This window comes from Coregonus lavaretus (assembly GCF_964263955.1).
Source record: "Coregonus lavaretus genome assembly, contig: HAP1_SCAFFOLD_463, whole genome shotgun sequence".
In the NCBI taxonomy this organism is placed as follows: Eukaryota; Metazoa; Chordata; class Actinopteri; order Salmoniformes; family Salmonidae; genus Coregonus; species Coregonus lavaretus.
Genome location: NW_028159925.1, coordinates 264,051 through 291,859, shown reverse-complemented (window position 1 = coordinate 291,859; position 27,809 = coordinate 264,051). Strand labels below are relative to the sequence as shown.

Below are 27,809 nucleotides of genomic sequence, written 5' to 3'. Positions count from 1 at the left end.
AGACTGGCTAGGCCACTCCAGGACCTTAATGTGCTTCTTCTTGAGCCACTCTTTTGTTGCCTTGGCCGTGTGTTTTGGGTCATTGTCATGCTGGAATACCCATCCACGACCCATTTTCAATGCCCTGGCTGAGGGAAGGAGGTTCTCACCCAGGATTTGACGGTACATGGCCCCATCCATTGTCCCTTTGATGCGGTGAAGTTGTCCTGTCCCCTTAGCAGAAAAACACCCCCAAAGCATAATGTTTCCACCTCCATGTTTGACGGTGGGGATGGTGTTCTTGGGGTCATAGGCAGCATTCCTCCTCCTCCAAACACGGCGAGTTGAGTTGATGCCAAAGAGCTTGATTTTGGTCTCATCTGACCACAACACTTTCACCCAGTTCTCCTCTGAATCATTCAGATGTTCATTGGCAAACTTCAGACGGGCATGCATATGTGCTTTCTTGAGCAGGGGGGATTTCAGTCCTTCACGGCGTAGTGTGTTACCAATTGTTTTCTTGGTGACTATGGTCCCAGCTGCCTTGAGATCATTGACAAAATCCTCCCGTGTAGTTCTGGGCTGATTCCTCACCGTTCTCATGATCATTGCAACTCCACGAGGTGAGATCTTGCATGGAGCCCCAGGCCGAGGGAGATTGACAGTTATTTTGTGTTTCTTCCATTTGCGAATAATCGCACCAACTGTTGTCACCTTCTCACCAAGCTACTTGGCGATGGTCTTGTAGCCCATTCCAGCCTTGTGTAGGTCTACAATCTTGTCCCTGACATCCTTGGAGAGCTCTTTGGTCTTGGCCATGGTGGAGAGTTTGGAATCTGATTGATTGATTGCTTCTGTGGCAGGTGTCTTTTATACAGGTAACAAGCTGAGATTAGGAGCACTCCCTTTCAGAGTGTGCTCCTAATCTCAGCTCGTTACCTGTATAAAAGACACCTGGGAGCCAGAAATCTTTCTGATTGAGTGTGGGTCAAATACTTATTTCCCTCATTAAAATGCAAATCAATTTATAAAAATTTTGACATGCGTTTTTCTGGATTTTGTTGTTGTTATTCTGTCTCTCACTGTTCAAATAAGCCTACCATTAAAATAATAGACTGATCAGTTCTTTGTCAGTGGGCAAACGTACAAAATCAGCAGGGGATCAAATACTTTTTTCCCTCACTGTATGGCTTTTTTTTGGGGGGGGGGGGGGGGGGGAGGTGCCGTTCCCCTCACAGCTCCGTAGGCAAGCACCATGGTCTTGTAGCAGATGCGGGCTTCAACTGGAAGCCAGTGAAGTGTGCAGAGGAGCGGAACTTGGGAAGAACTTGGGAAGGTTGAACACCAGACGGGCTGCAGCGTTCTGGGAGAGTTGTAGGGATTTAATGGCACAGGCAGGGAGCCCAGCCAACAGCGAGTTGCAGTAATCCAGACGGGAGATGACAAGTGCCTGGATTAGGACCTGTGCCTCTTCCTGTGTAAGGTAGGGTCGTACTCTGCGAATGTTGTAGAGCATGAACCTACAGGATCGGGTCACCGCATTGATGTTAGCGGAGAACGACAGGGTGTTGTCCAGGGTCATGCCAAGGTTCTTTGCACTCTGGGAGGAGGACACAACGGAGTTGTCAATCGTGATGGCGAGATCATGGAGCGGGCAGTCCTTCCCCGGTAGGAAGAGCAGCTTTGTCTTGCCGAGGTTTAGCTTGAGGTGGTGATCCGTCATCCACACTGATATGTCTGCCAGACATGCAGAGATGCGATTCGCCACCTGGTTATCAGAAGGGGGAAAGGAGAAGATTAATTGTGTGTATAGAGAGAATAGGAGAGGGCCTAGAACTGAGCCCTGGGGGACACCAGTGGTGCGAGCACGTGGTGCGGAGACAGATTCTCGCCATGCGACCTGTGAGGTAGGACGCAATCCAAGAGTGAGCCGCGCCGGAGATGCCCAACTCGGAGAGGGTGGAGAGGAGGATCTGATGGTTCACAGTATCAAAGGCAGCAGATAGGTCTAGAAGGATGAGAGCAGAGGAGAGAGAGTTAGCTTTAGCAGTGCGGAGAGCCTCCGTGACACAGAGAAGAGCAGTCTCAGTTGAATGACCAGTCTTGAAACCTGACTGGTTTGGATCAAGAAGGTCATTCTGAGAGAGATAGCAAGAGAGTTGGCTAAAGACGGCACGCTCAAGAGTTTTGGAGAGAAAAGAAAGAAGGGATACTGGTCTGTAGTTGTTGACATCGGAGGGATCGAGTGTAGGTTTTTTGAGAAGGGGTGCAACTATCGCTCTCTTGAAGACGGAAGGGACATAGCCAGTGGTCAAGGATGAGTTGATGAGCGAGGTGAGGTAAGGGAGAATGTCTCCGGAAATGGTCTGGAGAAGAGAGGAGGGGATAGGGTCAAGCGGGCAGGTTGTTGGGCAGCCGACCGTCACAAGTCGCAAGATTTCATCTGGAGAGAGAGGGGAGAAAGAAGTCAAAGCATAGGGTAGGGCAGTGTGAGCAGGACCAGCAGTGTCATTTGACTTAATAAATGAGGATCGGATGTCGTCAACCTTCTTTTCAAAATGGTTGACGAATTCATCCACAGAGAGGGAGGAGGGAGGGGGAGGAGGAGGAGGATTCAGCAGGGAGGAGAAGGTGGCAAAGAGCTTCCTAGGGTTAGCGGCAGAGGCTTGACATTTAGAGTGGTAGAAAGTGGCTTTAGCAGCAGAAACAGAGGAAGAAAATGTAGAGAGGAGGGAGTGAAAAGATGACAGGTCGGCAGGGAGTCTAGTTTTCCTCCATTTCCGCTCGGCTGCCCGGAGCCCTGTTCTGTGAGCTCGCAATGAGTCGTCAAGCCACGGAGCAGGAGTGGAGAACCGAGACGGCAGGGAGGATAGGGAACATAGAGAGTCAAAAGATGCAGAAATGGAGGAGAGGAGGGTTGAGGAGGCAGAATCAGGAGATTGGATGGAGAAGGATTGAGCAGAGGGAAGAGATGATAGGATGGAAGAGGAGAGAGCAGCGGGAGAGAGAGAGCGAAGGTTGCGACGGCGCATTACCATCTGAGTAGGGGCAGAGTGAGTAGTGTTGGAGGAGAGCGAGAGAGAAAAGGATACAAAGTAGTGGTCGGAGACTTGGAAGGGAGTTGCTGTGAGATTCGTAGAAGAACAGCATCTAGTAAAGATGAGGTCAAGCGTATTGCCTGCCTTGTGAGTAGGGGGAGACGGTGAGAGGGTGAGGTCAAAAGAGGAGAGGAGTGGAAAGAAGAAGGCAGAGAGAAATTAGTCAAAGGTAGATGTAGGGAGGTTAAAGTCACCCAAAACTGTGAGGGGTGAGCCATCCTCAGGAAAGGAACTTATCAAGGCGTCAAGCTCGTTGATGAACTCTCCAAGGGAACCTGGAGGGCGATAAATGATAAGGATGTTAAGCTTGAATGGGTTAGTGACTGTGACAGCATGGAATTCAAATGAGGAGATAGACAGATGGGTCAGGGGAGAAAGAGAGAATGTCCACTTGGGAGAGATGAGGATTCCTGTGCCACCGCCCCACTGACCAGATGCTCTCGGGGTATGCGAGAACACATGGTCAGACGAGGAGAGAGCAGTAGGAGTAGCAATGTTTTCTGTGGTAATAGATATTTCCGTCAGCGCCAAGAAGTCGAGGGACTGGAGGGTAGCATAGGCTGAGATGAACTCTGCCTTGTTGGCAGCAGAACGGCAGTTCCAGAGGCTGCCGGAGACCTGGAACTCCACGTGGGTTGTGCGTGCAGGGACCACCAGGTTAGAGAGGCAGCAGCCACGCGGTGTGAGGCGTTTGTAAGGCCTTGGGTGGTTTGAAGGGGTAGTCGGGTGTGAAGGCGATGTCCAGGAAAAAGACCCCTCCCTCGTAAACAGATCCTGGTGGTCCCAGGATGGTTGACCTCCACTCATAGATGTTGTCTCCTTTCTGCAAGTTCTTTCTGAATCCTCTTGGCACTGGTTGAGAGTTTGGCAGCTGTTTTACTGGAGATCTTGGTCTCCTTCTTTTTGTGCTGTGCTTGTTCCCGCTCCTGTTCTGGGGGTACCGATGATTCTCTTTGTTCAATATCCGAGCTCCCCCCACTGGTGCTGGGGCTATCGTCCGGTCTCTGCACCTCACTGGACATCCTGGCCCTGGCAGCTGACCGTCGATGCTGTATTTTGTATTAAAATCCCAAGTGAAAAGTATTTCCACACACACACGGACCTATCATACTCTGTGTATACAACCTTCAACTAACAGTAACAATATCATATCAGTTAACAGGTGGTGCCAGGACTGAATGTTATCTGTTTGGCAAAATGCCATTCGGTTATTATTGAAGGTTGGCATACCACCGTTGCTCATGCTTCAGATACCTCTGGTTTTATTCTAATACAGAGTGGTAACATCTAAACCTCAGACATTCTCCTCAGGTTGTATGGCAACAAACCCACATGGATTTAATATGGGAGAATGAAACAGTGGCTCAAAGGTTTATCAGGTTCAATTTCTAATCAGCTATGCCATCTTTCAAATTAATCTGACTGTGTGATTTAACATTTAAGTCATTTAGCAGACGCTCTTATCCAGAGCGACTTACAAATTGGTGCATTCAACTTAGGATAGCCAGTGGGACAACTACCCTTCTTTTTTTTATGGGGGGTGGGGTAGAAGGATTACTGTTATACTATTCCAGGTATTCCTTAAAGAGGTAGGGTTTCAAGTGTCTCCGGAAGGTGGTCAGTGACTCCTCTGTCCTGACGTCATGGGGGAGCTTGTTTCTCCATTGGGGTGCCAGAGCAGCGAATAGCTTTGACTGGGCTGAGCGGGAACTGTGCTTCCGTAGAGGTAGGGGGCTAGCAGGCCAGAGGTGGATGATCAAATAACTCCAGTCTGTAAGGAAGATATTTGGCACCAGCTTTCGCTTCTTCTCACAGCTCATCTCAGCCACACACACACTGTCATGAACCACAGACTTCCTTATCTATGCATGTATACTCTCTCTCTCTCTCTGGCATACATTATGCCATTTCAGGACCTGAAAATATTGTTATGGTTACTGTGCCAAACAAATGTGGCACAAGCCAGATTGTTTTCTATTTGATAAACTGATAAATAAAGTAGGCTATGTTCTCGGCATTAGAACACCTTGGCTACTGTATAGTGGGTTCACAAACGATTTGAAGTGTGTAACTCTGACACTGCACATTTGAGAGAAAGCAAAGGGCCAACAATGAAGAGTAAAGATGTTTCAATAACAGAATTGATTGTGTTTTTAAAACTTTGTTATGACAACAGCTACATTTTACTTCCGTGAGGTTAATAATTATTGACCTATTTCTTCAGCATGAAGCTAAGATTATTATTCTGATACTGAGGTACAGTGTTGGGTAGGTTACTGTATTCTGTGTAGGGTTGCAAAATTCCAGGAACGTTCAATAAATTCCCTCGGTTGGAGGCTTCCTGGTGTCAATAGGGAATAAGCAGGAAACACGGAACCTCCAACCAGGATTTCTGGAAAAACTGAATTTATTGAAATTCCAGGAATTTTGCAATCCTAATTCTGTGTAATTTGAATTATGATTCTGTTTTATAGCGCCCTCCTCTGGTTCATCGCAGAAATTGCAAGGCCCATCTGTGTCGGTGTATACCAAGGGGCTTAGCTAGCTCGAGATTCTAGCTACAAACACAGCAAAACATTAGCTAGCTTTACATGAAAACTCACTTGATATAGAAACGTCCATTAAATGCACCTTCTCCACGCAGAAAAGTAATTATCAAGCTACATAAGCTTGATAATTGCTTGCAAACACAATCACATCATACGTTCAGCTAGCTAGCAACTTTCTCCAGCACGCCTCCCGGTTCCTGCACGAGAGTAAGGGAGGGTTAATTCTCGGGTAGCTAGCTAGCTATGCTGTGAGTCTGGGGGGCTATAACCAAATGCTATGTTATCTTAATTAATAAATGTACACTAGACAGCTGCATTGTCAAGTTTGGTAGCAACGTGTTTTCACAAATCCCCTGTGTAGCTACCACGAAATAATGGTAGCTAGCTAGCTGCTTGCTAATAGTGTAATTCAAAGGCCTAACTACACATCGGTGTCGAGTAGGAGAGTGATCCCGACTTGCAGCTCCATTTTATGCTATCTAGCCAAGTAACTAGAATTTACCACCTAGCTATGCTAAATGCTAACTTTTCGCATAAAGCTCCAGATAGATGGCTAGCTAGCTAATTCGCTAACTAGTTAGATGCTAAATTAGTCGATGTAGCTAGCTAGCCACTGTAAATATAGCTATGTTGCAAGTCTAAAGCCATTCAATAGAATGCCATGATTTGTTGTTGGAAATAGAAAATGTTTATATCTAGCGCATTCATACTTCACAGCTTATGCTAGCTAGTGCAATGACAGTGTAGCTCAATTGGTAGAGCATGGCGCTTGTAACGCCAGGGTAGTGGGTTCGATCCCTGGGACCACCCATACGTAAAAATGTATGCACACATGACTGTAAGTCGCTTTGGATAAAAGCGTCTGCTAAATGGCATATTATATTATATTATTATATAACTTCTCAAATACCATGTACTAGGGGACATTTAACACATTTCAACAAGCTAGGTTGTTATTTATTGATTACCTGGAATAATATTGATGAATCAGCAATTACTGCTTCTGCAAGATAATAAGCTAACTGGCAGCATCTTCTCTAATTTAGTTAGTGAGAAATATTAAATATTTATTATATTTAATATATATACATTTACACTACATGGCCAAAAGTATTGATTAGTGGATTCGTCTATTTCAGCCACACCTGTTGCCAGTGGTGTAAAGTACTTAAGTAAAAATACTTTAAAGTACTACTTAAGTAGTTTTTTGGGGGGTATCTGTACTTTACCTTACTATTTATATTTTTGACAACTTTTACTTTTACTCCACTACATCCCTAAGTAAAAGAATGTACTTTTTACTCCTTTCATTTTCCCTGACACCCAGAAGTACTCGTTACATTTTGAATTCTTAGCAGCACAGGAAAATTGTCTAATTCACAAACTTTTCAAGAGAACATCCCTGGTCATCCCTACTGCATCTGATCTGGCAGACTCACTAAACACAAATGCTTTGTTTGTAAATGATGTCTGACTGTTGAAGTGTGCCCCTGGCTATCCGTAAATAAAAAAACAAGAAAATCGTGCCCTCTGGGTTGCTTATTATAAGGAATTTGAAATGATTTATACTTTTACTTTTGATACTTAAGTATATTTTGCCGATGACATTTACTTTTGATACTTATGTATATTTAAAACCAAATACTTTTACTCAAGGAGTATTTTACTGGGGGATTTTCACTTTTACTTGACTAATTTTTAAGGTATCTTTACTTTTACTCAAGTATAACAATTGGGTACTTTTTCCACCACTGCCTGTTGATGACAGGTGTGTAAAATCGCCATGCAATCTCCACAGCCAAATATTGGCAGTAGAATGGCCCGTACTGAAGAGCTCAGTGACTTTCAACTTGGCACCGTCATAAAATGCCACCTTTCCAACAAGTCAGTTCGTCAAATTCCTGCCCTGCTAGAGCTGCCCGGTCACCTGTAAGTGCTGTTATTGTAAAGTGGAAACATCTAGCAGTAACAACGGCTCAGCCACGAAGTGGTAGGCCACACAAACGGGACCGTCGAGTGTTGAAGCGTGTAGCACGTAAAAATCGTCTGTCGTTGGTTTCAACACTCACTACCGAGTTCCAAACTGCCTCTGGAAGCAACATCAGCACAAGAACTGTTCGTCGGGAGCTTCATTAAATGGATTTCCATGGCCGAGCTTGCCGCCATTGGACGCTGGAGCAGTGGAAATACGTTCTCTGGAGTGACACCATCTGGCAGTCCAAAGGACGAATCTGGGCTTGGCGGATGCCAGGAGAACGCTACCTGCCCCAATGCATAGTGCCAACTGTAAAGATTGGTGGAGGAGGAATAATGGTCTGGGGCTGTTTTTCATGGTTCAGGCTAGGCCCCTTAGTTCCAGTGAATGGAAATCTTAATGCTACAGCATACAATGACATTCTAGGTGATTCTGTGCTTCCAACTTTGTGGCAACAGTTTAGGGAAAGCCCTTTCCTGTTTCAGCATGACAATGCCCCCGTGCACAATTTTTAATTTGTTAATTTCACCTTTTTTTATGCTAACCTCCCCAGTTATTAGGAATGGTGAGAGGTTAGCATGTCTTGGGGGTATGACCTTTGACCCTCTAACTTTCTCACTCATCATTACATTTTACATTTAAGTCATTTAGCAGACGCTCTTATCCACTTACAGTTAGAGTGCATACATTATTTTTTTATTTTTCATACTGGCCCCCCGTGGGAATCGAACCCGCAACCCTGGCGTTGCAAACGCCATGCTCTACCAACTGAGCTACATCCCTGCCGGCCATTCCCTTCCCTACCCTGGACGACACTGGGCCAATTGTGCGCCGTCCCGTGGGTCTCCCGGTCGCGGCCGGCTACGACAGAGCCTGGATTCGAACCAGGATCTCTAGTGGCACAGCTAGCACTGCGATGCAGAGCCTTAGACCACTGCGCCACTCGGGAGGCGTTAACCTCTAACGGTTATTCACGATTCATTCATGATTATCCAGCATCCACATTAATCTAGAAATGTTTAGAAACATATGATATTATTATTTATAATAAAAGTGACACAACCAATATAATAACAGCAAATGCATCCAACAAGTTTGTAGAGTCACAAGCTTGATGTAACCATTGTGTGCTAGGAATATGGGACCAAATACTAAACTTCTGACTACTTTATAAGAATCTTTAGGGGTGTCAATAATTTTGATAACTACCGTTATTTCATTTTTGTATTATTACTTGTTAAATAAAATATATTTCTCTGAGCAGTTGTATTAGTATAAAATTATAAAATTTCCCAATTCCTTTGAGCATACAATATAGCTCAGTATTTGAATTATTTATTTTATAAAGTTTATTATTGATCAGCTTTATCAAGGGTGTCAATAATTTCGGACCCCACTGTAGATAATCTTTGCTAGAACACATGCTATTGTACTATTGCAGCCTTCCTTTATTTGTATGGACTGTATGGGCACAGTATCTCTATGATGATGCTAACATGTGCCCTACTGTATCTCATTCTGTATTTTCCCATACATGCCAGTGAGGGAAGCTACGGTGCAGAAGATTGAGGCCATCATTAACGATCTGTTCTCTTTGGAGATGAAGAACACAGAACATGAGATGGAAGTGATTGGACAGGTAACTGTTAACCTCAGCTACTGAATGAGTATCATATCGCCATACATGAGCCTTACAGAACTTTGAGTGGACAAAAGTACTAACACCTCAAATGCATACTAACACCCTGTTTTCATTACATGTTTATTGCCTTTCGTTGTGGGTAATGAATTCCGTGTCTCCGTTCATGTCTCCTCACAGCGTTTGAATGAGGCCAAGTGAATGATGGACAAGCTCAGAACCTGAATAGTGGCCAATTACTATGCCAACGCTGGGGCGTTCAAGCTCCAGGAGGTACATTTGTTTTTAATCTCACTGTCACGGTTTATCTGAAACCAATTCACACCATGTATTCTACAACTTCCCTTTCTTCCCTATTCGTTCATCTGCCTATTATAGCTGTATCGTTCTTTGTCTTTAAGAAAGGATATCAAGGTGGAACATCCCCTCTCCATTCCTACGTTTCCCAGCATGTCTCCAAGAGCGACCCGGCGGTGCTGAACCACCCGGCCATCAAGCGTTTCCTGGAGTCGCCCTCCCGCTCCTCATCCCCCCTCGACTGAGTCCCTCGGATTCCAAGTCCCTGTCCCAGCAGGGCGAGGGGCCGGACTGGGAGGTGGCCTGGAGGGAGGACAGGGGCCGCAACACAAGGAAGGTGAGTGGAGTGAGGAGTTAAGGGCCACATCTCAATAGGCTGATGTGGCTTTCTCTCCGCGTGTCCTTTCCTTCATCCATACTGATCTGAAAGACTGGGCTAGATAAGAGCAAATTGCCTCCACCTCTCCTGTCTTTTCAGGCCAGTAAAGGAGACAAGGAGAGGGAAGCACTGTAGACTATTGAGAGACACCCAAGAAAAAAAGCGATCATATAATGAACCTTTTGATCAGTGCTGCAACCTCTAACGGTCATTACTATGACTATCTCCTTCATTGAAGGACACGTTTGGTGTCCCATCATCAGTCGTAGGGGAGCCGAGGGTACCCAACCACACTACAGGAGACGAGGCCTCTAGGCTCTGCGTGAGGAAGACCATTGTGGTGGGAAATGTCTCCAAGTACGTGGCTGATATTATCAATGAGTTTTCCTGTTTTTTACTCAATTGAATCTGAGAGCTTTTCAAGACAATAAGCAGGTTTCCATTGGTTTATTCGACAAAAGCAATGTCACCAATTGTTTTTGTTGAGACGTGTAATGGAAATGGCCGATATAGGATACATTTTCTAAAGATCAACAACATTTTTATCCGTTCAACAGGGGTGGATTTTTCTTCTGTCTAACTTTCTTTATTGCGACAAATTATGGTGGAAATTGTGTTTTTCTAATAAATGATGATTGCCAAATACCTTTGAAGGTACGCGGGGCACGTGATGTAGGCTAATCACGTAACTATAAGCTCCACTCCACATTTAATTCTAAATGCCTACTGCTTGCAAAAGTATTTTTTTCAAACAAAAATTATGTTTCTTTGCAGGACAAGGATTGTCCTGACTTTCAAGAATGCCTGAATTGCTTCGCCTTGCTTTTCTGGTTGGCTGGCAAGTTTCAGTATCCAATTATTTCAGATCTACAGAAATGCAAGTTTCACCATGGCATGGACTGTGGCGATACGTTGGTACATGAGAATTATTAGAATATGGCAAATATTAGTCAATTATTGCATTCTATTTTTGGAACCTCACCCTAGCAGACAATTGTCGCATCTATTTTCTATGCAAACTTTCTAAATGTCGACAAATGAATCACTGGACAAGTTGATGGAAACCTAGCTAGTGGTTCCCATAATTTTTTTGTGACACAGTGAACTTTCTAAACCCTTTCACAATGTATCTAGTCCTTTGTGACATACACAGGGAGATATGAACAACAGCAGTGTGTTGCAAGCCCTTGGTATACAGTTGAGTTTCTCAGTACTGTAACCATTTAGTCAGCACACCTTGTTTTTGTTCCCTCACACTACAGCGAGCAGTTGGGTAACTGGGTGCATGTCATGCAAGCCCAATCTTGATACAGCACATAAAGAGCCTCAGTGTCCTGATCACTGACATGTTTTCCCCCTGGATCTCAAACCTGTTTAGGGGTTACAGGGAGACACTATACCAGAACACAACAACTAGGCCATGACCTCTGTCATAAGGTGTCATAACAGTGACATAAAACATTAATTACTACTTATGTCACCTGACTTCACAAAGTAGCTAGAATTACTATGTTCAAAAGTTATATCATGTACTACCATGGCCTATGAAATATATTTGGAATTGGTTTACTCTTTTTTGAAAGGTTTAAGTGCCCTGTTTCTCTGGGATCCCATTAACGAGAGAGAGAGTCTCCAAACCCCCCCCCCCCCCCCCCCCCTCCGCGAGGCAGCTCCCTAACTCTCCCCCTGCGAGGCAGCTCCCTCACTCTGCCCCTGCAAGGCAGCTCCCTCCTCCCTCCTCCCTCCACACTTTATCTCTCTTCCTCCTTGTGTTTTACTCTCTCTACTTCTCTCCTTTCTCCCTCCTTCATCTCCCCCTCTCCAGAAGAGAGCCCAGCATTGACAACTTTGTTGAGAAAGTCTGGTTCTTTCTGCAACCCCAGCTACAACCCGACAACCTGGAGCAAGTCAGGTGTGTGTGTGTGTGTGTGTACTGATGTTAATGTGATTGCGTGTGACAGTATTTTATGGAGGTAGGTCTTGTTATTGAATAGATCACTGGGGTGTTGCTTTTATATGCAGGCCTCAGGCAACAGCAAGAAGTGTTGCTTTTATATGCAGGCCTCAGACAACAGCAGAAAGGTTGAGACTCTCTGAGCAACATGTTTTCATCTGATACTACCATCTATCTAGTGTTGCCCCTGGTTACACCATTTCCATTTGATATTACAGGTCAACAAAAGTTTTATGAAAAACTTTTGTTTGGCCAGACAATGATGTAGGCCTAGCTATTACATAAACGGTTGCAATCAAATTCAATCAATCAAATGTTTTTTTTAAAAAATAAATTCCTTTTTACAACAGCCGTTGTCGTAAAGTGCTTTACAGATACCCAGCCTCAGGCCCCATCCGTTAGACTGCTTGAGTAGAATGCCGCTCCCATCACAAACTGAAATGTCATGGAGTAATAGCACCCTCATGTGGACATGAGACTATGCACCAAAACCTTTTAGACATCACACAGGAGTTAGGTCGGTCAAGTTGTCTCTAGTAGTAATGCGCGGGTTGACTAATAACCCGCAGTCCCCGTGGGTATAGCCGTAGTCCGGGCGGGTTTAGTGTAATTAAATATAGTGTGGATGAAGGGCGGGCGTGTGACCAGAAAGAGAAAACAATACCCCCCCCCAAAAAAATCCATTATTGTGCTCTTTATATTTATAGGCTACATTGAGGTTTTTCTTTAGTTCTTTTAGGATATCTGGCATTAGTGCATAAGCCTAAACAGGGTGTAACTGTATGCCTACACGCCATTCGCCAAATGCTTTTGGGAACGGGCAGAAAACGTTCATGTCAATCCACAGAGGCAAAAAGCACAGTGTCGGAGTTTAATTCAATACAAGATGCGTAAAGGAGAGTTGAAAATAAAGAGAAGGGAGGGTCAGAAAAGTAATGTTTGTGACAGATTTGGTGAAGTGGTAAAAGAGGATGATAGCGGTGCCGGCTATGTTGTGTGATGATTGTGAGGCGCTATACAAATTCGACAGCAACAAGACGGGGACTTCAAATAGGCTTATGGCAAGTCAAGGGAACTGTAGCCTACTGTTCAGATGGGTTAAATGTAAACTGAAATCTGGACACTGACTGTAGGTCTATAACCTCTCACATGGCTTTAATAATAACTCCTGCAGAATTATGCATTTCTTGCAGTAAAATGATGCATCAAATGTAGGCTACATTTTCTATCGGGAACAGAAGTGGAGAAATATTATTTATTTCATTCAGCATCTTGAGAGAATGCGAATGCGCAGTTATATACTGTCTGTAGAGGTGCTATCTTTATCAGCATCAGAAAAGCTGATAGTATTTCAATCACATAGAATATGCATCCAAGCCGAACTGAAATCTTATCAGAAACATGTTGGGTCGTTTTCACAGCTTACTATTTCCATACAACCGGTCAAACTGATGTCATTTGCAAATTGTGCACAGAAAATCTTTCCCTTTTTTTATTTGGTTATTGCATTTTCTCCGCGGTCACTAAATGTCTTTGCGCCGAGAAAGAAGCAGAGATGACAGAGAGAACTTTACCGATGTCAGCTAGATTGAAGCATTCATTCTATTGATTTATGACATTATTCTGGTGAGCAAGTGTTTATTTAGTATTCTAGGGCAACATATAATGACAGAAGAGAAGCTGCATGTATCTAATTATAGACAAGTTGACTAACAAATAGTCAAGCAGAAATGACAAGCAGAAACGTGTCTAAAGCAGGCAAATGAAAATCCTGCACCCCCTGAGAAAAAATTGTTCCGCCGTCTCTGACTGTAGCCTACAGCGCATTTTCTATATTAGTGGATTACGGTTGGGTGTGGGCCTCAGATGTTTACTTTATAACATAGTCGGCGGTTGCAGATGGGTTGTTAGCAATTGCGGGCGGGTGCGAGTGAACAAACAGCTGACCCGCGCACCACTAGTCCCTAGACACTGATCTAAGGCCAGCTTGTCCTTTTCCACACTAATGGTTAAAGGTTATGATTTGGGGTGGGAAAGTTGATCCTAGACCTGCAATGCCGCCTAAGGGCAACTTCTACAGAGCCCGCTGACACACCTGACACACACCCTATGACCTGTGTACCTATGACCTGTGTGAGCAGTCTGAGTCAGACCAGGAGTCAATATGACTAACCGTGCTGACACACCCTTCACCTACAGACAGTGTAACCACTCAGAAATACGAAAATCTCATCAGAATACCTCAGGCAGAGCCCTGACACGCATAAAGGTTGATCCTGCTTTAGAATCCCCATAGACACAGGGTTTTTTCTGATCCTCTGCTCTCTGGCTGTTTTTAGCTGACCAGATACACAAGGCTCTTAGTAACCCAGATAGATGCACCCTGACTGAGAGACTGGCTGGCTGGTTGACTAACTGGCTGACTGACTGGCTGGCTGACTGGCTGGCTGAGTGGAGGATTCAAACTCACTGAACCCCACAGACACATAGCTAAAGCCTTCTAAGACACATCTAAGGTAGCCTGGGTACCAGTCTCTTCACCTAACATTTCACTCTTTGCCGCTCCTTGTCATTACCATAGAGACTGGCCTTTCGGCAATCTTCAAACATTCTATCATTAATGAGCACGAGGAGATCAGAGGATTGAATAACCCTCACAGCTATCATTCAATCACAATATTTATGCAAATTAAACTGATAGGAAAACTTTCTAACTTAATTCATACATTTTATTTTATTTTTATGTCATTTAGCATAAGAGCGACTTACAGTTAGTGAGTGCATACATTATTTATTTTTTTATTTTTTTCATACTGGCCCCCCTTGGGAATCGAACCCACAACCCTGGTGTTGCAAACACCATGCTCTACCAACTGAGCTACTCGGGAGCCAATTTTATTGGATTCTTTCTAACATTGGGCATTCTGACAGAATACAAGCACATTGTAAACATAAACATTGGACGCGGGGAGAACCGAGGCTTCCCGTTTATTGCATTTCTACCACCAGCTAATGTGATCACATCACACCAGAGAAGCTCTTGCCATTCAAACTTACCCGCCAGTTCATTGTGAACACTGTAGCCTATTTTATATCCAGGAAGCAAGAGTAAGGTACTATTCATAGCAGATTTCGAAAAGGCATTTGATAAAGTTCGACTGGGGTTTATATATAAAATGCCTGGAGCATTTAAATTTGGGAGAATCTCTTATAAAATGGGTCAAAATCATGTATAGTAACCCTAGGTGTAAAATAGTAAAGAATGGCTATTTCTCAGAAAGTTGTAAACTGTCAAGAGGAGTGAAACAAGGTTGTCCACTATCGGCATATCTATTTATTGTGGCCATCGAGATGTTAGCTATTAAAATCAGATCCAATAATAATATCAGAGGATTAGAAATCCAGGGCTTAAAAACAAAGGTGTCATTGTACGCTGATGATTCATGTTTTCTTTTAAATCCACAACTAGAATCCCTAGGGCCACAGCCTCATAGATGATCTAGATACATTTTCTAACCTCTCTGGATTACAACCAAATTATGACAAATGTACTATATTACGTATTGGATCACTAAAAAATACAATTTTTACATTACCATGTAGTTTACCAATAAAATGGTCTGATGGTGATGTGGATATACTCGGAATACATATCCCAAAGGAAATAAATGATCTCACTTCAATACATTTTAATAGAAAGTTAGCAAAAATAGATAAGATCTTACTACCATGGAAAGGAAAATACCTGTCAATTTGTGGAAAAATCACCCTGATTAACTCTTTAGTATTATCCCAGTTTACCTATTTGCTTATGGTCTTGCCTACGCCTAGCGAACAGTTTTTGAAATTATATGAGAGAAAAATATTAAATTTTATTTGGAACGGCAAGCCAGACAAAATTAAAAGGGCATATTTATATAATGAAGGACAGAAATTATTAAATATTAAAGCATTAGACCTATCACTAAAAGCTTCTGTTACGTGAATTATTTAACAAACTATTTTAGTGCCTCTGTGCGTCTCCCAAAAGGTTGTAAGTCTTTTGGGATTTAAGTAACGGCCAGAGTCCCGGTCTGCATAGTCAGAGATATTTATTCATTGAGAATTCTGCCATCACAATTTCAGAGTCCATCTTTTATACTCATACGTCATACAAAAAGAAATCCCTCCCCTCTGTAGGCGGGCTGTAGTTTTCCACTCTAAAACTGCTCTACTGACCTTCAGTTCACACACACACACATATACACACATGCATACACACATACATACACACACACACACACATATCCTACTCCCTGCATTACTCAGTTATTGCCGTTCTCACAATATTCTGCACCATGTTTTCATAACAGTTTCTCCCCTCCCTAAATTGGGAGGCCTCTTTATCTTAGTTTCTCAGTTGTCTTTGTTGTCTGGCCTAACTCTTACTCACATTGCTAAATAGTGGCTCAATGCCATAGCCTTTACTGGTCCTACACTCACACATTTCTAACACATTATACACTGTTTCAGGGTGTAATAATTAGTCATTAATAATTAATCTATCAGCTTCAGTCATTATTATTATTATATTATTATTATTATTATACAAAAGTTATACTTAAATCCGAACTGGTTCTCAAGCAAATTAGTAAGATTGTCTCACCCAATGTTCAAGAAAGGCCTTTTTCCCATTATTCAGATTACAACAACTCATTTGCAGTTATTTGAAAAGGAAATCATCTCCCAAATATCACTATTTCTAAAAGAAGCCATAGAAAGTTGGTTGCAATTTCAATTTAATCCTCCAGAAACGACAGAACAAATAATGCAACAAATATTGTGGTTAAACTCAAATATACTAATTGACAAAAAACCTTTATTTTTTGACAGAATGTTTAAAAAATGTATAATCTTCGTAAATGATATCATCGGTAGGACTGGTGGAGTTATGTCGCACATGCAGCTAACAAAAACATATGGAAATGTCTGCTCTACCCAAAATTACAACCAAATAATTGCAGCCTTACCGCAAAAGTGGAAGAGGAAAGTGGAAGGGGGAGAAAGTAAGGAACTTGTCTGTCAGCCTTGCATTAAAGAACATAATTGGTTAAGGAAAACTGTGATAAATAAAAAAGCATATCAGTTTCACTTAAGGACCAAAGGATTGACAGCCGTCCCATATAGATTGCAAAATAGTTGGGAAGAGATTTTTGACGTACCGATCCCATGGCATAGTGTTTATGAACTGACATGCAAAATGACACCGGATTCAAAAATTAGAATCTTTCAATTTAAATTATTATATAAAATTCTTGCTACCAATAGAATGTTATTTATATGGGGGATACAATCTTCCCAGCTCTGCAGATTTTGCTGTGAAGAGACAGAATCATTAGATCATTTGTTTTGGTTCTGTCCATTTGTAGCTTGTTTTTGGACACAGGTCCAGGAATGGCTAAAGGATTGCAATATTTACCTGGAGCTAACCTTGCAGATAGCACTAATGGGTGATCTGAAAAGTCATAGTCAATCGATCAATAATATAATAATACTTTTAGCAAAAAAAATTATTTTCAATTTACAATCTGTAGAAACAATGAGAATAGAAGGGTTCAGAACTTTTGTAAAACATCACAGTACAGTTGAAAAATATATGGCAAATAGAAATCCAATACGGATGGTGTTAAGAGATAGATGGGAGGTGTTGAATGGAGTTGAAGGATGGGACTAATAACAACTAACAACAACTAATAACAACAAGATAACTAATGTAAAGCATACTGTGTCTATAATAAGTATATAGGTTATAGGTTGAGAGCTTTTGTGAAAGAGCACAGTTAGAAATATATGGCATATAGAAGCAAACCGGATGGACATCATGAAAATGATCGGAGAGGTTGAGGGTAGAGGAAGTTCAGGAGTAAAATGTATATAGTATGTATAAGCTGGAAGTAGAGGCCTAAGCATTGTTGTTCACTAGTTTACTCCAATTAAGGAAGGGGTGGTGGGGTTGGAAAGTAATAAAGGGAAATATATTTTTTAAAAGGATATGTATATATATGTACAGTTGAAGTCGGAAGTTTACATACACCAAATACATTTAAACTCAGTTTTTCCACAATTCCTGACATTTAATCCTAGTAAAAATTCCCTGTCTTAGGTCAGTTAGGATCACCACTTTATTTTAAGAATGTGAAATGTCAGAATAATAGTAGAGATAATGATTTATTTCAGCTTTTATTTCGTTCATCACATTCCCAGTGGGTCAGAAGTTTACAGACACTCAATTAGTATTTGGTAGCATTGCCTTTAAATTGTTTAACTTGGGTCAAACGTTTCGGGTAGCCTTCCACAAGCTTCCCACAATAAGTTTGGTGAATGTTGGCCCATTCCTCCTGACAGAGCTGGTGTAACTGAGTCAGGTTTGTAGGCCTCCTTGCTCGCACACGCTTTTTCAGTTCTGCTCACACATTTTCTATAGGTTTGAGGTCAGGGCTTTGTGATGGCCACTCCAATACCTTGACTTTGTTGTCCTCAAGCCATTTTGCCACAACTTTGGAAGTATGCTTGGGGTCATTGTCCATTTGGAAGACCCATTTGCGACCAAGCTTTAACTTCCTGACTGATGTCTTGAGATGTTGCTTCAATATATCCACATAATTTTCCTTCCTCGTGATGCCATCTATTTTGTGAAGTGCACCAGTCCCTCCTGCAGTAAAGCACCCCCACTGCATGATGCTGCCACCCCCGTGCTTCACGGTTGGGATGGTGTTCTTCAGCTTGCAAGCCACCCCCTTTTTCCTCCAAACATAACGATGGTCATTATGGCCAAACAGTTCTATTTTTGTTTCATCAGACCAGAGGACATTTCTCCATAAAGTACGATCTTTGTCCCCATGTGCAGTTGCAAACCATAGTCTGGCTTTTTTATGGCGGTTTTAGAGCAATGGCTTCTTCCTTGCTGAGCGGCCTTTCAGGTTATGTCGATATAGGACTTGTTTTACTGTGGATATAGATACTTTTGTACCTGTTTCCTCCAGCATCTTCACAAGGTCCTTTGCTGTTGTTCTGGGATTTATTTTTACGTTTCACACCAAAGTACGTTCACCTCTAGGAGACAGAGCTGGTCTCCTTCCTGAACGGTATGACCGCTGCGTGGTCCCATGGTGTTGATACTTGCGTACTATTGTTTGTACAGATGAACGTGGTACCTTCAGGCATTTGGAAATTGCTCCCAAGGATGAACCTGACTTGTGGAAGTCTACAATTTGTTTTCTGAGGTCTTGGCTGATTTCTTTTGATTTTCCCATGATGTCAGCAAACAGGCACTGAGTTTGAAGGTAGGCCTTGAAATACATCCACAGGTACACCTCCAATTGACTCAAATTATGTCAATTAGCCTATCAGAAGCTTCTAAAGCTGCTCTGAGGCGTCCGCATGGTCCTAAAGTACACCTGAGCCACATTTTGTATCACAGTGCAATGACAAAACTGGGGGGGACTAACATGCAATTTCAGAATGTGTGTGCCCCTGGCAGTCTCTCGCTCCCTCCTTCAAACGTTCCTTTTCAATTAATTTGATAGGCAACATTATATTAGCATTATGCTATAGTGTAGCCTAGGCCTACTTTCTGATGGACTACAGCCAATATTTTTAAGGTGAGACAAGGTTTTGAATATGTTTTTAGGAAAGGAGAATGTGATTTGTGTACATCTGAGGAGCGCTGGTGGCTTTGATTGATGGGTCCTTTTAGGGCAGGGTTCCCAAACTGGTTGGCCCCACAAGTTTTCTGAGCAAATTATTTTTAATTTTATTTAAATACATATATTTTCTTGTTGGACATTAAATATTGTAAAAACACCAGCAAATCAGCTCAGACTGATTTTAATTTAGGAAATCTCTTCCAAAGTATTCCCACACATAATAGACAGATATACAGTATGTGATCGTATATAAATGTAAGCAAGTTTTGAAATGATTCTGTTTTAGTTCAATATTATATACGTTTGGGCTTCTTGCGGTCAATTTGCAGTTTACAAGTTATTTGTAATTATGATCCAGCCCCCTGACCATCTGCTGAAGAAAAAATCAGCCCGCTGCTGAATCTAGTTGATGATGCCTGTTTTAGTGTGTGTGTGTGTGTGTGTGTGTGTGTGTGTGTTCACTAATTCTCTCTACGTCCATTCAGAAAGTTTCCTAAAGTAGCTTGTCTGGACAAATAATATAACTGAAATGAGCATAACAAAATTGTAAAAATGTAAGCAAGTCATGATGATCAGCATACAGTTGAAGTCGGAAGTTTACATACACTTAGGTTGGAAAAACTAGTTTTTCAACCACTCCACAAATGTCTTGTTAACAAACTATAGTTTTGGCAAGTACGTTCATCTGTACAAACAATAGTACGCAAGTATAAACACCATGGGACCACGCAGCTGTCATACCTGTCAGGTGTCAGTGTGCAGCGGTAGGACGGAGTCGGCGCAGGACACAGAACTGAGTAAATGACAAACTTTACTCGAAAAATGGGGTGGTAATTGAGTCGCCTTCTTTTTACAGAAGGCGAGAGCCAAATCGGCATATTCGGGGGGGGATGTGCATGGGGGAGACCTGGTTTGGACTTTCCACCGACGTTGCACCTATGGAAACATCTACACACCTCCCTGAGCACTGACGTGACCATCCCTTCAGAGCCCTCTGTTGCCACAAAATAGTGGGGTCATGATGGGCCAACCAGGGAAGCCCCAACACCACAGGAAACGCAGGAGAATTGATCAGGAAGAGACTAATACTTTCCTCATGACCCTCCTGCGTTATCATACATAGTGGAGCTGTGACCTCCCTAATCAGGCCCGATCCTAAAGGACGACTATCTAAGGCATGTACAGGAAAGGGCACATCAACAGGAACAATAGGGATCCCTAATCTAAGTGCAAACGTATGGTCAATAAAGTTCCCAGCTGCGACTGAATCTACTAGCGCCTTATGCTGGGAATGCGGGGAAAACTCAGGAAACTTTATACAGACACACATGTGCGCAACAGGGAGCTCTGGGTGAGTCGGGTGCCTACTCACCTGGGATGATCCACCAGTGCCCGGCCTGCTGCCTCGGCTCCCTGGGGAACCTCCCCAGCACCGACCAGCAGTGTGCCCTCTGTGGCCACAGGTGGTGCAGGAAACAGCCCCCCCCTCCGGTCACCCTTAGAGCAGCACCTCCGAGCTCCATAGGTGTAGACTCGGAAGTGCTAGGGGATGGAACGGACGGACCCCAATCCGAACGTCCGCGGGTGGCCAACAGGTTATCCAGCCGGATGGATAACTCCACCAGCTGGTCGAGTGTAAGGGTGGTGTCCCTGCAGGCCAGCTCCCGACGAACGTCCTCCCATAGACTACACCGGTAATGGTCGATCAGGGCCCTCTCATTCCATCCCACGCTGGCAGCCATGGTCCTGAAGTCCAGTGCGAAGTCCTGTACGCTCCTCTTCCCCTGTCTGAGATGGAACAAGCGTTCCCCCGCCACTCTCTGATCGAAGACCCCCCGGAAGCGTCAGGTGAAATCCTCGTAGCGGACCAACGTAGCGTTTATCCCTCCCCATTCGACATTGGCCCACTCCAGCGCTTTCCCCGACAAACAGGAGATGAGGGCGGACACTCTCTCGTATCCCGAGGGAGCCGGGTGGACGGTCGCCAGGTAGAGCTCCACCTGGAGCAGGAACCCCTGGCACCCGGCAGCCGTCGCATCATAGGCCTTCGGGAGCGAGAGCCGAATCCCACTGGGTCCAGGTGACGGAGGGGTGGACAGCGGTGTGGGTTGAGGTGAAGTTGATGGGGGTGTGGGAAAACCCTCTCTCTCCCATCGCTCCATGGTGTGCAGCACGCGATCCATGGCTGTGCCCAGATTGTGGAGCATCATCGCGTGCTGCTGGATGCGCTCCTTCACCGGTACCGGAGGACTGGGTGCACCTGCTGACTCCATATCGGGTGCATGATTCTGTCAGGTGTCAGTGTGCAGCGGTAGGACGGAGTAAGGCGCAGGACACAGAACCGAGTAAATGACAAACTTTACTCGAAAAAGCAACAAATCTAATTTCCACTCAGGGAAATACAACAGCTCACAGCAGTATATAACATCAAACAAAGAACAATCACGCACAACACCATGAGGGAACCAGAGGGTTAAATAGGGAAACAAATTAACGTGATGGGAACCAGGTGTGTACAATACAGACAAAACAAATGGAACACAGAAACTTAGATCGGTGGCAGCTAGAAAGCCGATGACGACGACCGCCGATAGCCGCCCGCACAAGGAGAGTCACCAACTTCTGCGGAAGTCGTGACAATACCGCTCAGGAAGGAGACGTGTTCTGTCTCCTAGAGATGAATGTACTTTGGTGCGAAAAGTGCAAATCAATCCCAGAACAACAGCAAAGGACCATGTGAAGACGCTGGAGGAAACTGGTACAAAAGTATCTATATCCACAGTAAAACGAGTCCTATATCGACATAACCTGAAAGGCTGCTCAGCAAGGAAGAAGCCACTGCTCCGAAACCGCCATAAAAAAGCCAGACTACGGTTTGCAACTGCACATGGGGACAAAGATTGTACTTTTTGGAGAAATGTCCTCTGGTCTGATGAAACAAAAATAGAACTGTTTGGCCATAATGACCATCGTTATGTTTGGAGGAAAAAGGGGGTGGCTTGCAAGCTGAAGAACACCATCCCAACCGTGAAGCACGGGGGTGGCAGCATCATGCAGTGGGGGTGCTTTACTGCAGGAGGGACTGGTGCACTTCACAAAATAGATGGCATCACGAGGAAGGACAATTATGTGGATATATTGAAGCAACATCTCAAGACATCAGTCAGGAAGTTAAAGCTTGGTCGCAAATGGGTCTTCCAAATGGACAATGACCCCAAGCATACTTCCAAAGTTGTGGCAAAATGGCTTAAGGACAACAAAGTCAAGATATTGGAGTGGCCATCACAAAGCCCTGACCTCAAACCTATAGAAAATGTGTGGGCAGAACTGAAAAAGCGTGTGCGAGCAAGGAGATCTACAAACCTGACTCAGTTACACCAGCTCTGTCAGGAGGAATGGGCCAACATTCACCCAACTTATTGTGGGAACCTTGTGGAAGGCTACCGAAATGTTTGACCCAAGTTAAACAATTTAAAGGCAATGCTACCAAATACTAATTGAGTGTATGTAAACTTCTGACCCACTGGGAATGTGATGAAATAAATAAAAGCTGAAATAAATAATTCTCTCTACTATTATTCTGACATTTCAGATTCTTAAAATAAAGTGGTGATCCTAACTGACCTAAAACAGGGACTTTTTACTAGGATTAAATGTCAGGAATTGTGAAAAACTGAGTTTAAATGTATTTGGCTAAGGAGTATGTAGACTTCAACTGTATGTGCGAGGAATGACGACAGTTGCCAGTTTTGCGGTTCTTTCCTCTCATTAATGGAATGCAACTGATGTAAACGTAGCTCGTTTGAATCTTGTAGGCTAATATTTTCTGTATCATTATTTCTGTCTCATTACGGAGTTGTCACGATCGCTTATAGACGGGACGGACCAAGGCGCAGCGTGATATGCGTACATGTTTATTTATACTGAATAAACAAGCGACAAAACAACAAATGAAACGAAACGTGAAGTCCAAGGCAGCACAACACAACATACCTTACACGGAACAAGATCCCACAACCCACTAGTGCCAATAGGCTGCCTAAGTATGGTCCCCAATCAGAGACAACGAGCTACAGCTGCCTCTGATTGGGAACCACACCGGCCAACATAGATCTAAACGATCTAGATCATCAACATAGAAATATATAACATAGAACATACACAACACAGCAAATACACACCCTGACTCAACAAATACGAGTCCGACCGCGCCACATAAACATAACAGGGTAGGGGCCGGGTGGGAATTCCACCTCGGAGGCGGATCCGGCTCCGGGCGTGACCACCACTTACTCTCCACCTCCCTGTTGCGCCCCTGGTTTGGTCTGGACCTCGGCGCGCTGCTTCCCCTCTCCTTCCTCCCACGACGTACCAAGCCCTGTCTGGACCCTGGTGTGGGAGACCCCGAACCTGGAGAGGGGCTGACGTCTGGGTCTGGACTGGAAACGCTGACTGGAGCTGGACCCGACGACGGTGAATCGAACTGCTCTGGCTCCGGAGTGGAGCGGCTGACCGGAGCTGGACCCCGGTGGAGCGGATTGCTCTGGCTCCGGAGTGGATCCGCTGACCGGAGTTGGACCAGACCCCGGTGGAGCGGATTGCTCTGGCTCCGGAGTGGAGCCGCTGACCGGAGCTGGACTGGACCCCGGTGGAGCGGATTGCTCTGGCTCCGGAGTGGAGCAGCTGACCGGTGCCGGACCAGGAACCAGTGGAACAGGCACGGGCCGTGCCGGACTGGACACACGCACCACTGGCTTGGTGCGAGGGACAGGAACAGGCCGGACCGGGCTGGCGACGCGCACCACTGGCTTGGTGCGAGGGGCAGGAACAGGCCGGGCCGGGCTGGCGACGCGCACCACTGGCTTGGTGCGAGGGACAGGAACAGGCCCTCCCTCTGAACCAATAGCCCCCGTAACCTGGTGGCCTCCTCTCCTAACCTGCAGATCCGCCCTGTCGCTGCTTCCTGCTGCCTCGTCGTCCACACCGTGTGCCCCCCCAAAAACATTTATTGGGGTTGCCTCTCGGGTGTCCGTCGTCGGCACGGTTGGCACCGTTTCTCCTCTCCTGCCTGGGCATTTACCTTCGCCCATGGCCCTTTCCCCGCGAATATCTCCTCCCATGACCACAGTTTGCCCACCTGTGACATCGCTACTCGCTCTTCCTGGGCACGCTGCTTGGTCCTCGTTTGGTGGGATCTTCTGTTATGATCGCTTATAGACGGGACGGACCAAGGCGCAGCGTGATATGCGTACATGTTTATTTATACTGAATAAACAAGCGACAAAACAACAAATGAAACGAAACGTGAAGTCCACGGCAGCACAACACAACACAACATACCTTACACGGAACAAGATCCCACAATCCACTAGTGCCAATAGGCTGCCTAAGTATGGTCCTCAATCAGAGACAACGAGCTACAGCTGCCTCTGATTGGGAACCACACCGGCCAACATAGATCTAAACGATCTAGATCATCAACATAGAAATATATAACATAGAACATACACAACACAGCAAATACACACCCTCACTCAACAAATACGAGTCCCTTGAGTCAGGGCGTGACAGGAGTCCTCTTTGAACAACATGATCTTGTATTGACATTGCCTTCTCACAAGGGAATTACCTCAGCAGGTCGTAACAGTATTGTTTGTTTGTTGTTCTTAAAATTCAAATTCTATATTGCGCCAAATTTGTGTGCACCCCATGTTCCATAACGTTGTAATGGAATATACCAACTACCAATCAGAAACAGCGCCGTAAAACCAGCTGCATATTGAACGTTGAGATTGCCGAAAGGCCTGTCTCTTTGGCAATGACAAGGAGAGGCAAGGAGTAGGAATGTTAGATGAAGAGAGCGGTACTCAGGCTACATCAAAGGTCTTCAAGTGTGGGAATTACACACAGGTGAACAAACACTGACTATATAACACACGCACGTAGTACAAACAGACATGCACACACACACACACTGGCCGTCAGATCAGCCTCTGGGCCACTGGATGAGAACAGGAGGCCTCAAAGAAAGGAGGAGATGAGCGAGAGAGAGCCTCCTGGTAATTTATTTGGGGGGAGAATGTCTACAGAGAAGCCTGAGTCAGACTATAGGAGGAGATGGGAAACTTTCTCTGACAGACTGTTTTTGATGTTTTTCAAGGGTAGTTATGATGTTGTTGTCATGGATGTTATGTTTAATCTAAACCAAGGTGTGTGTGTGTGTGTGCGTGTATTTGTGTTTATGTGTGTGTGTCCCCCTGATCCAAGTATGTGTGTGTTCATGACTCTTGACTGTGTCTGTTTTCAGTGAGCCTCCGTTCCACCTGACGTGCCGTGGCTGGGGGGAGTTTCCTGTCCGCATCAGATCCACTTTAAAGAGCCCAGCAACAAACGCATTGACATCGTACATCATGTCAAGGTCAGATTAGATATTCAACTCAACTTTATTTACACTGGAAACACGTTTAAATCAAAGAGGAGGAGATGATGCTCTTCTCTTATTCTCTTTCTTTATTTTCTCTCTCTCTCTGTCTCTACCTCACTCTCTCTCTACCTCTCTCTACCTCGCTCTCTCTACCTCTCTCTCTCTCTCTCTCGTTCTCTACCTCTCTCTCTCTACCTCTCTCTCTCTACCTCGCTCTCTCTCTACCTCTCTCTCTCTCTGCCTCTCTCTCTCTCTCTCTCTCTCTCTCTCTCTCTCTCTCTCTCTCTCTCTCTCTCTCTCTCTCGCTCTACCTCTCTCTCTCTCTCTCTCTCTCTCTCTCTCTCTCTCTACCTCTCTCGCTGTCTCTCTCTCTCTCTACCTCTCTCTCTCTCTGCCTCTCTCTCTCGCTCTCTGTCTCTCTCTCTCTCTCTCTAACTCTCTCGCTGTCTCTCTCGCAGTCTCTCTCTCTCTACCTCTCTCGCTCTCTCTACCTCTCGCTCTCGCGCTCTCTCTCTCTCGCTCTACCTCTCTCTCTCTCTCTCTCTCGCTCTCTCTCTCTCTACCTGTCTCTCTCGCTCTCTCTCTACCTCTCTCTCTCTCTACCTCTCTCTACCTCTCGCTCTCTCTCTACCTCTCTCTCTCTCTCTACCTCTCTCTACCTCTCGCTCTCTCTCTACCTCTCTCTCTCTCTCTACCTCTCTCTCTCTCTTCTCTCTCTGTCTCTCTCCCTGTCTCTGTCTCTGTTTCTCTGTCTGTCTCTCGCTCTCTCGCTCTGTCTCTCTCTCTCTCCTACAGCTGGACAGAACTTACACAGGCCTGCAGACAGTGCGAACAGAAATAGTAAGCCTGTTATTAATTTACTGCTTTCAAACTTCTCTATTACGTTTACAAATCTACTAGCAAGACACCTACACCTTACACTACATGGGACCATAGCCCCAGCATTGATCTCAAATTTGACTCTTTCTGTTGAATATACCGTTTTTTACCACTGTGAACATTGACCCTTAAACTCACTCTGTCTTCTCTCTGTTGTCTCTGTCAGGTGGTGGATGTTGAGCTCCACAGGAACTTCCTGTCCCCTTCCCCACTTCCTCTTCCTCCCATGACCACCACCACCAGCGTGCAGCCAGCCCCTCGTCCCCCTACTCTCTGCCTCAGACACCAGGCCCCCTCTCTGGCCGCTGCAGCTCTCCACTCCCTCTCTCACAGGACAACCACCCCACCATCGCAGAGAAAGGTGAGATACATGGGGGAATATAAATATAATTACTAGAACAGGATAAGCCCTCGGACCACTGCCATTTGAAGTGCACTCAAGGGTTAATTCAATATGGCTGTCATTCTGTTTCTATGCTTGGGGGGTTATATTCAGATAGAGTTGGGACTGAGACATCTAGCGTAACTCTAGTCCGCGCACCATAGAAGAGACAAACATTTTCAATTGAGGCCTTGACGTGAACTGCAAAATAAGTAGCTGTAACTGTTTGCATTGGATTGATGTCACTTTCATCTCCTAGTCAGTGAATCACGACCAGCCCAAGTGGATTTGCTGTTATTTTTCACCTCTTTTTTTTTTCTTCTTTTAATCCTTTCCTCTGCAGGCCTATAGTGAATTATTGATGAGGCTGGACTGAGAAACCGTCTCATCCCCTCCCTCTCTCTGGCTCTCTCCCTCTCTCTCTCTATCCTACCTCTCTCTCCCCCTATCTCTTTGTGCCAGGATGAAGGTAATTACATTGTAGATGAATCCCAGAGTGGTTTTTAATGGTTATTACCTCCTTCCCCTCTCTCTCTCTCTCTCTCTCTCTCTATCCTCTCTTCCCGTCC

General features: G+C 44.6%; 1 pseudogene across 1 annotated transcript in view; it reads left to right on the top strand.

The window, feature by feature from the left end:
• The first annotated feature begins 9,135 nt into the window (after positions 1-9,135).
• LOC311122328 (YEATS domain-containing protein 2-like) overlaps positions 9,136-27,809 on the top strand; it is a 75,457-nt pseudogene continuing 56,783 nt past the window's right edge. The window contains exons 1-8 of the transcript in view: positions 9,136-9,240; positions 9,421-9,513; positions 9,690-9,874; positions 10,155-10,273; positions 11,742-11,828; positions 25,863-25,973; positions 26,775-26,819; positions 27,025-27,219. The product of the transcript in view is annotated as a YEATS domain-containing protein 2-like (transcript). The remainder of the gene's footprint in view (positions 9,241-9,420; positions 9,514-9,689; positions 9,875-10,154; positions 10,274-11,741; positions 11,829-25,862; positions 25,974-26,774; positions 26,820-27,024; positions 27,220-27,809) is intronic.